The sequence below is a fragment of the Musa acuminata genome, chromosome BXJ1-1 (assembly GCF_036884655.1).
Source record: "Musa acuminata AAA Group cultivar baxijiao chromosome BXJ1-1, Cavendish_Baxijiao_AAA, whole genome shotgun sequence".
In the NCBI taxonomy this organism is placed as follows: domain Eukaryota; kingdom Viridiplantae; phylum Streptophyta; class Magnoliopsida; order Zingiberales; family Musaceae; genus Musa; species Musa acuminata.
In genome coordinates, this window is record NC_088327.1 from 28,665,472 (window position 1) to 28,680,000 (window position 14,529).

The window sequence follows — 14,529 nt, forward strand, 5'->3', positions numbered from 1 at the left end:
GCCAAGCGAAACTATTGTTAATATATACACCCATTTTATGGATGTTATCAATAGTTTAAAAGCTCTTGGCAAATATTATCGATATATGTATATATATATATATATATATACAACAAGCAATATAAAGTAATAAATGCCAAAATATAATAAGCAAAACGACTGCGTGTCTCCTTTCAGACACACCATTGAGCTGAGGTGTATAAGGAAGTATCCATTGGGATAAAATCCCTTGGTCCTTGAGGAAATGGGTAAACTCTATACTTAAATACTCACCTCCTCAATCTGATCGAAAGGTCTTGATACTCTTTCCAGTCTGGTTCTCCACTTCATTCTTATACTCTCTGAATTTCTCAAAGGCTTCGGACTTGTACTTTATTAAATACACATATCCATACCTTGAGAAATCATTAGTAAAGGTAATGAAGTAGGAGTAACCACTAATGGCATGAGTTGACATAGGTCCACATACATCACTATGTATGAGTTCCAACAACTCAGTGGCTCTCTCTCCAGTTCCAATAAATGGAGAGTTGGTTAGTTTTTCACAAAGGCAAGGCTAGCAAGTTATATTCATGATATGTGGAGTAGTGTCTAGCATAAACAAATCATTATGCAATGTTCCTTTCGTGATGATCTCATCATCTAATAATATTGAACAACTATTGTTATCGAAAACTAATTTATATTCATTAACTGTTAAACATGAAATGGAGATAATATTTTTGATAATAGAAGGAATAAAATAACATACATCTAATATAATAATAGCTACACCAGGCAGATGTAGGGCGACCTCGCCAATAGCTACTATAGCAACTTTTGCTCTATTACCCATATTGAAGTTCATCTCGCCTCTCGCTAATCTCTTAGGCCATGCCAGAACCTGCTATGAATTGCAAATATAATAAGCACTACCAGTATCCAATACCCATGTGTTATCATAAGAGTCTGACAAATGGAGACTTTTCATGAATGTACTTGAAGCTTCTCCAAGCTTTTGTTTCGCCCTCTCTGCAAGTTACATTTTGTAGTTCCTCTTCTAGTGCCCATCTTTGCCACAGTTGAAGCACTGGCATTTGTCCTTTTGCCGAGTCTTTCTTAGCAACCTTTGCTTTACCTGGTCTGCCCTTGCCCTTCTTAAGGGACTTTTCTGCTTTCCTTTTCTTTTTTATCTCACCAGCATAGAGAATTGGCTTCTCTTTCTTGATAGTGCTCTCTGCCTCCCTCAACATAGTTAGGAGTTTAGGGAGAGTCACCTTAAGCTTGTTCATATTAAAATTCATTACGAATTGTGAAAAGGAATCTGGTAGAGACTGAAGCACAAGATCCACACACAAGTTATCCTCTACGACCATTACAAGACCTGTGAGTTTCTATATCCACTCAATTATCTTTAGGACATGGTTCTGAACTAGTGTCCCCTCAGCCATTCTAGCACGGAAGAGGCTCTTGGATATCTCATATTGTTGAGTCCTTCCCTGTTTCTCAAACAATTTGTAGACATGTAGGAGAATGGATCCGGCATCCATCTTTTCATGCTATCTTTGTAACTCAGGGGTCAGGGAGCCAAGCATATAACACTAAGCAAGAGTGGAGTCATCTATGTACTTCATGTAGCTGTTAGGATCGGAGCGGCACTAAGAGGGGGGGGGGGGTGAATTAGTGCAGCGGATTAAAACCCGTAAACTTGAAAACAAATTCGTAAATATGAGGAGATTTCGTTTTGATAGTAACTTGAGTAAAATGAGAAAATGAAATCCGAAAGCTAGCAATAGTGTAGATGACAATTTCAGGAAGGTAAATACTCACACATTCAAGGAACGCACCAATTCAAAGTGGTTCGGTCAAAATGATCTACATCCACTTACGAAGCCTTCTTCAATGAGGCTCTCAACTTCCACTAGCAAATCACTTTGAAGGGAAAGGACAAATACCCCTCTTACAACCTTTTTACAAATGGTTCACACTCTTATAAATCTTCAACGAAAAGGAAGGAGGTGAACACTTAAGCAATTGAAAACAAGGCTTGCCAAAAACTTTACAAAGGATTTTGTCTCAATCTAATGCTTCTCAAATGTTGTAATCTCAGCTGAGAATTGAGGGGTATTTATAGGCCCCAAGAGGATTCAAATTTGGGCTCCAAATTTTGAATTATCTTGGGTTTTCGAGGCTGGCGGTGCCACCGCTCGGTCCAGCGGTGCCACTGCTCAGTTCTCAGGTTCTGGGCGGTGCCACCGCCTACACTATTTCAGCCCACTGGTTGGGCTCCAAACTTGGTCCAAACCGGTCCAAACTCGGGCCCAATTGGCCCCTACTTGGGTTATAGGATTAACACCTAATCCTAACCCTAATTAACATGCTAACTACGAATTTAAAGACATTTCCTAAGCTATTAGAAAGTCCGCAAGTCAAGACTTTTTCTGGCGAGCTTCCGGCGAACTTCCGATGGTCTTCCGATGAACTCTCGGAAACCATTCTGCGGACTCCCAGCAAGCTCCTAGACTTCACGATTTGATCTTAGCGAGTTCCAACGAGCTTCTTCGGCAAGCTCCGATCTTTCTCGGTGAGCTCCGCGAACTTCCAACGAACCTTCCGGCGAGCTTCCGAAAAACCCTTCGGCAAGCTCCCTACTCATTCTCGGCTAGTTCCGGCAGCATTCCCGACGAACCTTCGGACTTCCATCGAACTCTCGAACTCGCAACAAATCCTTCACGCTTGACTTCGACACTTTGTTTCGCTTTATGTCTTCGTCGTTATCATAGTTAATCCTGCACACACAAGCCAAAACTCTACTCCGATTTAGACAATTATTACAACGCGAATTGACATTCTGTTATCTGGCACGTCATTGGTTGGCGCTTCGTCCGATTCTTCAGCGCATCATCCTCTCTTACGGCTTGTTGCCCAATCGGCGGTTGACCTCCACAACCCCGGTATTCTTGGCGCAATTCCGCTCTTGGCTTGATGCCCAACGTCCGAAGCCTTCTGTCATCCAATATCCTAACGTGATCTCCTTCGGCGCAATATCAATTCCTCTTGCGTTAACTGTCTAATCCTGATCGAATAGACCTGCATCACTCAAAATGCAGTTAAACATCTAAACACAATCAATTAGTTTCATCATCAAAATCCGAGATTCAACAATCTCCCCCTTTTTGATGATGACAACTAATTGATGACTAACGGAGTTAACCTTAACTCCCCGGAGTTTAACCAAACTCCCCCTTTCAATATGCCATTGATAGAACACTTGGATTATCCCAAATCCAAGTAACATTCATCACATGTTATGAAAAACATTTAAACCATCATCCAAATATATATATAATATTCAATTCAATGCATGAAGTCATCAATATACTTCTCCCCCTATGTCATCAACAAAAAGGAGAAGTAGCTCTAACTATTTTAAAATATATTCAAGTTTTTGTAACATGAAGCTAGATTTTCATCACAACATATAAGCACAAAAGCATAGCAAGATTCTTAAGTTCAATCATGGCAATTCAACACTTGAATTTTTGTGCAAGATTGCACTTTGCTTTTCTGTGCAAGTAACAATATTTGTGATGTTTGTAGCAAATTTCTTCATTACAATGATCGAGCTAGCAAATTCTTCGTTAAGTGTGCAAGTTAGCAATAACTTTCTCCCCCTTTATCAATGTCAAAAAGAAGGAGAGGAACCAATGATTTAGACTTTTACATCAACTTTACATCAATCAATATTTCAATCATCACATGATGCATACAAGACAATAATGCAAAGAAATCATTTCATGAAGGATATCAATGTGAAAATTCACCAAGGATCACATGATACAATCGCAAATCATGATATCATTATGCGACACATCATGAGATGATAATTTATCATATCAATGAAAGATATCAATTGTTAAACATGATATGATAATAGTCTCAAAAATTTCAATTTGTGATACATGTGATACATTGCAATACACTAAAAAATTTAATGCGATGCTTTTAAGGATATCAACCTATTTTTGATACAAAGCATGGTAAGAGCAATTATATTGCAAGTTTTCTAAGTTTTACATTTTTTGCTTCTTTCGAGATAGCAATTCTTTGCTTCTCTTTAGATTGCAGGATTTGTAATTCATTGGTAGTGTTCATGATAGCAAGTTCTTTCAATGAAATGATCGAGCTAGCAAATTTTGCTTCCTTTGAAATATGCAGGCTAGTAAACTAACTCCCCCTTTATCATTATCAAAAAGAAGGGATAAATCAATGGCTAAAAAATTTTAATCATTATACAAGCCATATTACAAAATCATGTCATGATATCAAGAAAATTCAAGAAGGACATGATTCATTCGATAAATCTTTTTAATAGAGCAAAAGAATTATACAACCAAGGATCATGATTAAAATATATCAATATCATAGATCAAGTCATGATTCATGATTCATCATAAAGCAAATTAATTTTCAATCATCACATAAGGTATTTAAAGAATTTTTGAAACATAGGAGAATGATTAATTTAAGCATGCAATGTTTCAATCAAATTCAAGTCATGAATACCAATACTTTCATATTGTGAGTATCAATTCATGAATACCAAAAGATATTATTTGTGATTCTAGTTTTGCAAGATCAAGATTATGGTTTAGATAAAATTCATTCAAATCAAATCGTTAACTTGAAACTCATAATCAAGTCATCAAAATCAATTTCGAGATTCACAAAATATCATGAAATCATTAATCTTGATCAGATAGGAAAAGTATTTTTTAAGTGATTCTTCTTCATCTAAGCATGCCTTAGTCTTTATATGCCAAATCAAGATAAGCATGAAAGTTCAAGACGTAAAGGCAAAATCTTATAAAAAAACTCATCAAGCAAAATTTTAAACATCTATTTTCAAGCCATATAAAGAGTAAGTCAAGGATTCAATTATCTCATGTCATGAATTCCAACAGGCATCTCAAATTATCAATATCACATTAAAAGGATATTTCAAAAAGATATATCGATAAGTGATTCATTTGTATCATTTCATTCATTCGAAAGATTCTCCTCTTTGGTAAATAAATTTAGGAGAACAAAATGAATTAAGGGAGATATAACATAATTGAAGCATTGAACATGATTCATATTTAAAATGTGTCTCATGTCATAAGTATGAATCAAGCATTTATGAAATCCGAAATCATCCTCAAAGTCACATTCAATAAATTCATATATGACAAGCATAGATTTATTGAAAAGTCGATAAGATAGAGGATCACATTTCATTTTTATAAATTTCTATTCATGTGATTTGCTTCTTATAAGCATGCCTTTACTTTTAATAAAACAAGTGTCAACATTTAAGATGAAAAGGTAAATTTCGTAAAATAAATCATCAAGCATATTATTTCAATCATTGTTTCAATCATCACTATAACTCATCATGCACAAAATGTAAAATCATCTAATATGGTACAAATATTTATTTTCAAAATATTTATCACTATTTTCATGTATGATAATAAAGTATTCATGATACACATTATATGCATATATCATCACAATAAAAAGCAATTGCATGCATAATTTCAAATCATAAATGTTTCAAATCATGATGGTATTAACTTGTCAAATTTCATCCTACCATTCATAATCATAACTTTTCATTTGTATGCATCAAAATAAAATCAAGAGTATTTCATGCATAATTTTATATCACCACATAAGGAATATCAAGAAGTAATTAGGTGATGCGATAAACATTTCATGAATACAAGGAATTGCATAAAAATCATATCATGAAAGATTAGAACATGTGAATACCAAAAGACATGATTTCTTTTTGAAAAACCTACTCATAATTAATCAAAAGAAAATCTTAGGAGATCGATTAATGAAAAAATCTTGATTCATAATAAATTTTAATTTGTAAATATCACGGAATCAAGATCATGATTTTGGATAAAACTCATTCAAATTCAAATCACCAAAAATCATTTTTATGGTTCACAAAATTCGTAACATAAGTAGATTCATGATTTCATTAATAATATATTTTTTTCTTTTTTAAGTATTTCATTTTAAGTGATTGATTTTATGTTAGCATGCTTTTTCATTTATGTTAAATAAAAACATGCATCAACGTTTAGGATCGAAAAATGAATTTCATCATGAAACCATCAAGATCAATAGATTCTCAAAATTGAATTGTTAGGATCAAGAAAATCCAAAAATAAAATTTAACATTTTCATGCATTCGGACATGGTTTTACTATAGATTTTCAAATTCAATCATGAAGTTAAAAATGCTCATGATCATGGATATTTTTGTATCCAAAACACATAATTTCTAATATGTTATTAAGGCATATAATAGTGTAAAATCATCAAGATACACATGCATGGATTAATCCTAAGTACTATCACATATCGTATAATTATCATCCCTAATGTTGCATACATCATTCAACATTTCAAAACATAACATGCATGAAACCTTAGCAATATACTTTTCATGATCAAATTTTTAATTTTTCAAAGATGCTAAAAAGAAAAACATGATATAATTTTTTAAAACCAATTTTTTATTTCCTATTCTAAATTAAGCACTCATGAAAGACTTCAAGTAATTTCAAAATAATTCAAGAGAGTTGAGTTACTTATCTTGTAGTCGAAGTTCGTCAAAGCCCAATTCGCCATTTTACCTTTGGAAGTTTTTGATTCATCCTTGGTTGCCTTCCTCTTCTTTGGCCTCTTCCTCTGTTCAAGTTCATTGTTTATTTTAGATTTTTGTTTAATGAACTTATTAAGATTTAGTGTTCGAAGTTCAAGTTCATCATTGTCCTCATCACTTGAGTCATTGCTCAAGTGGTATTCATTTGTCCGGAGTTCCAAATCCTTCCTGTTCTTTGGAAGGTGATTTTGTTCATCATGTTCATCTTGTGCATTGTGCACCATTTCATATGTCATCAATGAACCAATTAGTTCTTCAAGTGGAAAAATATTTAAATCTTTTGTTTCTTGTATTGCGGTTATTTCAGGATCCCACCTTTTTGGAGGGGATCTTAAGATCTTGCTTACGAGATCAAAATTCGAAAAAGATTTACCAAGAACTCTTAGATTATTGACGACATCTGTGAAATGGGTGTACATGTCGCTTATAGTCTCGCTTGGTTGCATTCGAAAAAGCTCAAAATCATGTAATAAAATGTTAACTTTCGAGTCTTTGACTCTACTAGTTCCCTCGTGCGTGATTTCAAGTGTTTGCAAAATATCAAAAGTCATTTCGCACGTAGAAATCCGATTGAACTCATTTTTGTCCAAAGCACAAAATAAGGCATTCATAGCCTTTGCGTTTAAAGAAAAATACTTCTTCTCCAAATCCGACCATTCGTTCATCGGTTTAGAGGGAAGTTGAAAACCGTTTTCAACAATATTCCATAAATCCAAATTTATAGAAATCAAGAAAACTCTCATTCGAGTTTTCCAATAAGTGTAGTCCAATCCGTTAAACAATGGTGGACGAACAACCGATAAGCCCTCTTGAAAGCCATGAAGAGTCATTTCTCTCGGGTGTAAATCCGAAATGAGAAATACCGGGCTTTGATACCAATTGTTAGGATCGGAGCGGCACTAAGGGGGGGGGGTGAATTAGTGCAGCGGATTAAAACTCGTAAGTTTGAAAACAAATTCGTAAATACGAGGAGATTTCGTTTTGATAGTAACTTGAGTAAAATGAGAAAATGAAATCCGAAAGCTAGCAGTAGTGTAGATGACAATTTCAGGAAGGTAAATACTCACACATTCAAGGAACGCACCAATTTAAAGTGGTTCGGTCAAAATGACCTACATCCACTTGCGAAGCCTTCTTCAATGAGGCTCCCAACTTCCACTAGCAAATCACTTTGAAGGGGAAGGACAAATACCCCTCTTACAACCTTTTTACAAATGGTTCACACTCTTACAAATCTTCAATGAAAAGGAAGGAGGTGAACACTCAAGCAATTGAAAACAAGGCTTGCCAAAAACTTTACAAAGGCTTTTGTCTCAATCTAATGCTTCTCAAATGTTGTAATCTCAGCTGAGAATTGAGGGGTATTTATAGGCCCCAAGATGATTCAAATTTGGGCTCCAAATTTTGAATTATCTTGGGTTTTCGAGGCTGGCAGTGCCACCGCCTGTCGGTGGTGGTGCCACCGCCTGTCGGTGGTGGTGCCACCGCCTATCAGTGTTTGACACTGACAGTGTACTGGCGGTGCCACCGCCCGACCTCTTGGGTGCTGGGCGGTGCCACCACTCGGTCCAGCGGTGCCACTGGTCAGTTCTCAGGTTCTGGGCGGTGCCACCGCCTACACTATTTCAGCCCACTAGTTGGGCTCCAAACTTGATGGAAACCAGTCCGAACTCGGGCCCAATTGGCCCCTACATGGGTTATAGGATTAACACATAATCCTAACCCTAATTAATGTGCTAACTACGTATTTAAAGACATTTCCTAAGCTATTACAAAGTCCGCAAGTCAAGACTTTTTCCGATGAGCTTCCGGCGGTCTTCCGACGAACTCTCGGAAACCATTCTGTGGACTCCCGGCAAGCTCCTAGACTTCACGATTTGATCTTAGCGAGTTCCAACGAGCTTCTTTGGCAAGCTCCGATCTTTCTTGGCGAGCTCCGCAAACTTCCAACGAGCTTCCGAAAAACCCTTCGGTAAGCTCCCTACTCATTCTCGGCTAGTTCCGGCAGCATTCCCGACGATCCTTCGGACTTCCGTCGAACTCTTGAACTCGCAACAAATCCTTCGCGCTTGACTTTGACACTTTGTTTCACTTTATGTCTTCGTCGTTATCATAGTTAATCCTACACACACAAGCCAAAACACTACTCCGATTTAGACAATTATTACAATACGAATTAACATTCTTTTGCCCGGCACGTCATTGGTTGGCGCTTCGTCCGATTCTTCAGCTCATCATCCTCTCTTGCGGCTTGTTGCCCAATCGGCAGTTGACCTCCGTAACCTCGATATTCTTGGTGCAATTCTGCTCTTGGCCCGATGCCCAACGTCCGAAGCCTTCTGCCATCCAATATCCTAACGTGATCTCCTCCGGCGCAACGTCAATTCCTCCTGCGTTAACTATCTAATCTTGATCGAGTAGACCTGCATCACTCAAAATACAGTTAAACATCTAAACATAATCAATTAGTTTCATCATCAAAATCTGAGATTCAATAGTAGCAAGCGATCTCATCCTCGCTTGCCCCTTCCTCGGGCATAGGCATCATTGTATTAAGGACGTATGCGATTTTCTCTATCGTGAGAACAATTCTCAAGTTACGTTGCCAATCCGTATAATTTGGACCAGTGAGGCGGTTGACATCAAGTATGCCATGTAAGGGATTTGAATGTGACATTTTCTAAAATTAACGATACAGCAAAAATAAATAATATATAGATTTTATCGAAAATAAATAATCAAGATACGGATTTCTATCTTAATGTGCTCCCACTATTTTATTGGCAAGTCACGCGACACCCTTAGCATGTGAAATGGAAGTCTCCGACAGACTTCTAGTGGGGATCAGGGTCCAATCGACACTGATTTTGAATTCTTGACTATAAAGCTTAAAAAATTCTTAAAACACGAATCTAAGAATAAAAATAAACCTAAAATAAAGAAGCTACAAAAGAAGATGAAACACTCAATGTGGCTTGGGACAAATCAAGTTCATCTGAAGATGAAGAACAATCCAACAAAGGCGAGATGGCAAACTACGCCTTAACGACTTTCGACGACAAGGTAACCAAAATCCCTTTACTTTATTTTGAAATTACATGATGCATTTCATGAGTTATTTTTAAATTAGTTTAGAAAAATTTTATATATATATATATATATATATATATATATATATATATATATATATATATATATATATATATATATTTTAATTGCATGATGTAATGAAAATGTTAAAAGTTTTTTGGATCATGCTTATCTTTCTAGTGATTTTGAAAATTAAAAATTTTGAGCATGACAATTGTATATTAACTCCTAGCACTAAGTATGACAAGTTAGATTCACTTAATCATTTTAATTTAAAATGAGCATTTTGTAGATTTAATGATGCATAATGATTTGAAATCTTATGTTTTGGAATTGCGTATTACACTTTTGATATTATATCTTTCATGATATGATTCCTTTGAATTTATGATTTGTATATCTCATGATATGATTGAATCATTGATGCAAAGAAGTAAAATGCATTACTACAACAAACAAAATGATTTTGATTAAAAACACTTTATAAAATCATACTTGATGAAATAATATAATGATGATTTGCAATCATGCTTAATAAGTTTATATTTCGAAATTATGCATGATGATCTTTGTGATGATAAACTTTGCTTTTAAATGATGATGCATAGCTTTTGAATGGAAGACTAGAGTATAAAATCAATCATAAAATTTGGAACTAAAAGAACTTTAGCTACTTTAATCTTATAGGAATCAATCTACGTTACTTTCAGTAAATTTTTCAAATGAAAGAAAAGTGATTTTGATGATGATTTTGGATTTGATAATTTATTTTCATATTTATCCAAACACTTGATTTATTCATGTTTACAACATGAGATGTATTTTATATGAATCATTTCGTTCTCGTATGATTCTATCTTCTAAGAGGTGATTTATCCAAACGAATCTTGATTCTCAACATTAATGATTTGAGGTTTATTTTATATGAATCAAGATATCTTATTTGATCTCCTATGATTCTATTCATTATTTACTAAAGAGAATATCGTTTTCAAAATTCATGACTTAAGATTTCCCTTATTATTTGATCTCTTAAGATTTCTTTTTGATTATTTAAAAGAAGATTTGTCAAGATAAATCATTCACGAGTTAATCTTTCTTGATCTTTTATATTAATATCTTTCATGTCATGATTTTTATATGACATATTTATATTTATGTGATGCTTAGTGCATTAACGTAAGAAGGAAACGAATTGCACCATTATAAAATTATCCTCTTCTTCTTTCTTGTTTACAATAAAAAAAGGGGAGAAAAAAAATCGCTAGTATCTCAAGATATTGATAAATCTATTTATATCATTTTAAATCTCTTGAAAATGATTTTGATGATTTGATGATTTGAATCTAAATGAGATTTTTCCAATCGAATCATGAACTTTCTCTCGATTTCTTAACTTGAAATTTTCTTTTATAAATCAAGATCTCTTACTCTTTATTCTTGTATGATTCTTGTATTTTGTTTAAGAGAAAATTTTCTAAATGAATCATGTCTTTTGGTATTCAAATAATTTTTGATATTATATCTTTCATATTATGATTTATTTATGATACTCCCTTGTATTCATAAATTGTATACCTCATCACATTTGATTTAAATTTATATTTGTCATGATGTAAAAATTGATGTAAAGGAAAAGAATTATAAAATTATATTCTTCCCTTCTTTTTGATAATGACAAAGGAGGAGATAAAATTTACTAGCTTACATAATTCAAGAAGATGCTAAATTTTCTAGCTTGAACATCGCAAAAAAAGCAAAATTGCTAGCTTGTATGTTCTAAAATAATAAAAAATTCACTAGCTTGCATGTTCAAAAATGATATAAAATTTGCTAAATTTGCTAGCTTAAATATTACAAAGGATGCAAAAATTACTATTTTGCACATCTCAAAAGAGAAGCAAAAAGTGCTATCTTTCCTATCTTTAAATTTGCCCATCTCAAGAAGCAAAGAATTGCTAAACTTGGACATCTCTAAAACTTGCTATCTTACTAGCTTGCATGTTCTAACTTGCTATCTTACTAGCTTGCATATCTAAAATTTGCTAGTTGCACTTCTCCTTTTTGTTGATGACAAAGGGGGAGAAGATATAATGATAATCATGCATATTATACCTAAAATGATAATTTGAAATTATGTATGATGATCATGCATGTAATGATGATTTTAAAAATATACATTATGTTTTGGAATGATGCATGCAATACTCATGATTTTATTATGATTATGTATATGATGTATTGCATATGATGTGATTAAAATAGTTCCAACTTGGACTAAAAGGTCATCATTTATTTGAATGATACCTTATTTCAATATGGCATATTGATAGGGAGAGTTTAGTTTAAACTTCATCATCAATTGGTTGTCATCATCAAAAAGAGGGACATTGTTGAATCTCATATTTTGATAATGAAATCAATTGATGAGTTTATGATCTAATTTGTGTTTTGAGTGACATAGGATTAGCTTCGATCGAGGAGAGGTAAATTGATTAAAGCAATAGGAATCGAACGTTGGGTCGGATTGAACATGTCAGAAGATTGGACGTCGAGCCGGAGGATCGGTCAACGTGTTAGCAGAAGGCTTCGTGTCGTGAATTCGAGCATCGGGCCGAAGGATTAGACATTACACTAAGGAGATCGGAAGTTGTGGGAGTCAACATACCGATTGTGTAATATGCCAAAGGAGAGGACGATATACCGAAGGAGAGGACGATATGCCGAAGGATCGGACGAGTGTTGGATGAACAAATGACATGCCGGACAAAGAATTCATTCTTTGTAATTATTTATCTAAGATCGAAGTAGTTTAGGGGGCTAATTATGTTAGCTTTTGGTGTAATCATGCGAACTCAATTAGGGGCCAATTGGACCTTAATTAGGACTGATTTGGGCTCATTGGGAGGCTCATTCAATAACCCAAAAGTTGGGTCAAGTGGTGGTACCACCAGAATAGGCGGTGGAACTGCCTATGAGTTGAAAAAATCAGAAAACCTAGTTTTTGAGGGTGTCAGGTAGTGATACTATCAGAATGGGTGATGGTACCGCCTAGTGATAGTGTGTCAAGTGATGGTACTACCAGACTGGATAGTGGTACCACCCAGTGTTAGACTGTAAGCGGTAGTACCTTCCAATGCAGGCGGTGGTATCGCCCGTAACCGGAAGACCCAAAAATTCAAATTTTTTGCTCTATTTTTGAAACAATTTGGGACCTATAAATACCCCACTTGGGCAGCAAGAAAGGAGCAAGAATTCTTGAGAAAAAAATTAAGTAAACTCTACCAAAACTTTGAGTTCTCTCCTCCTAGTGCTTAGAGTTAGTCCTTAGGAAGTTGTATAAGGGACTACTTGTAAAAGAGTGGCTTGTAAGGGTTGCCTCCTAAACATGTGAAAAGAAGAAAGAGTTATAAGAGGGTAGTTGGTCTTCACCCATTGAAAGAAGACCGTTAGTGGATGCCGGTGGCCTCGACGAAAGAGAAATCAGGAGTGGATGTAGGTCACGATGACCAAACTACTATAAAACTTGGTTTGCATTTCTATTTGTGCAATTTACCTTTACTGCAAACTTCCTTACTTACTTTACTTTCACATTACATGCTTCTATATGTTTTTAAGCCAACATCTTTCTGATACGAAATTTTCATCAAATGAAAGTTTTTCAAATTGGTGATTTTAATGAAAGCACTAATTCACCCCCCTCTTAGTACCGACTGGATCCTAACAAAAACCAACTCAGCACTAAGAGGAGCAGGGGTGAATTAGTGTTTTCGTAAAAACCTTAACGATTTAAAAATTCTCGTTTGATGAAATTGTATTAGAAAGATGCTTGACTTGAAAGCATGTTCGTAAGGTAGTGAAAGTAATAAGCAAGTAAACAAGTTTGCAATATAAATAAAACGCATGAAAGAAATGAAAATTGAGTTTTATAGTGGTTCGGTCGTCATGATCTATATCCACTCTTAATTTCTCTTTATTCGAGGCCACCGGCTTCCACTACCGATCTTCTTTCAATGGGTAAAGATCACCTACTCTTTTACACTCTGTTTCTTTTTCATAAGTTTAAGAGAGAACCTTTACACTTCTCTCTTTTACACTTAAACCTTACTTCTCCCTTTAGAAGAACTACTAAATACTAGGAGATATGACTCTATACTAAGAGAGACTTATAACTATTTTTACAATGATTTTTTCCCTCCTTTTCAACTCAATTTCATGCTTCTACATACAGAAATATCTGGGGTATTTATAGACTCCAAATGGCTTCAAAAATAAAGCCAAAAAAGGTCTCATCCCAAGTTTCTTAGGTCCTACCATTACCACCGCCTAGCAATACCGCCTACAGCACTAATACTAGGCGGTACAACTGCCTGACGTAGTCTGGAAGACTATATCTGGGTGGTACTTATTGAATCTCATATTTTGATGATGAAATCAATTTATGTGTTTATGATCTGATCTCCGTTTTGAGTGATGCAGGAAGCTTCGATTAGGGAAAGACAATTAAAGCAGGAAAAATCACATTGGACCAGAGTGGAACATATTAGAAGATTGGACGTCAAGCCAGAGGATTGGTCGACATATCAGTAGAAGACTTCGAGCTATGGGTTCGGGCATCGGGCCAAGAAGAGCGAAAATTAGGCTAAGGAAATCGGAGTTACGGAGGTCAATTGGCTGATTGGGCAATAGGCTGCAAGAGATGACGATGCACCAAAGAATCGGACGAGGTATCG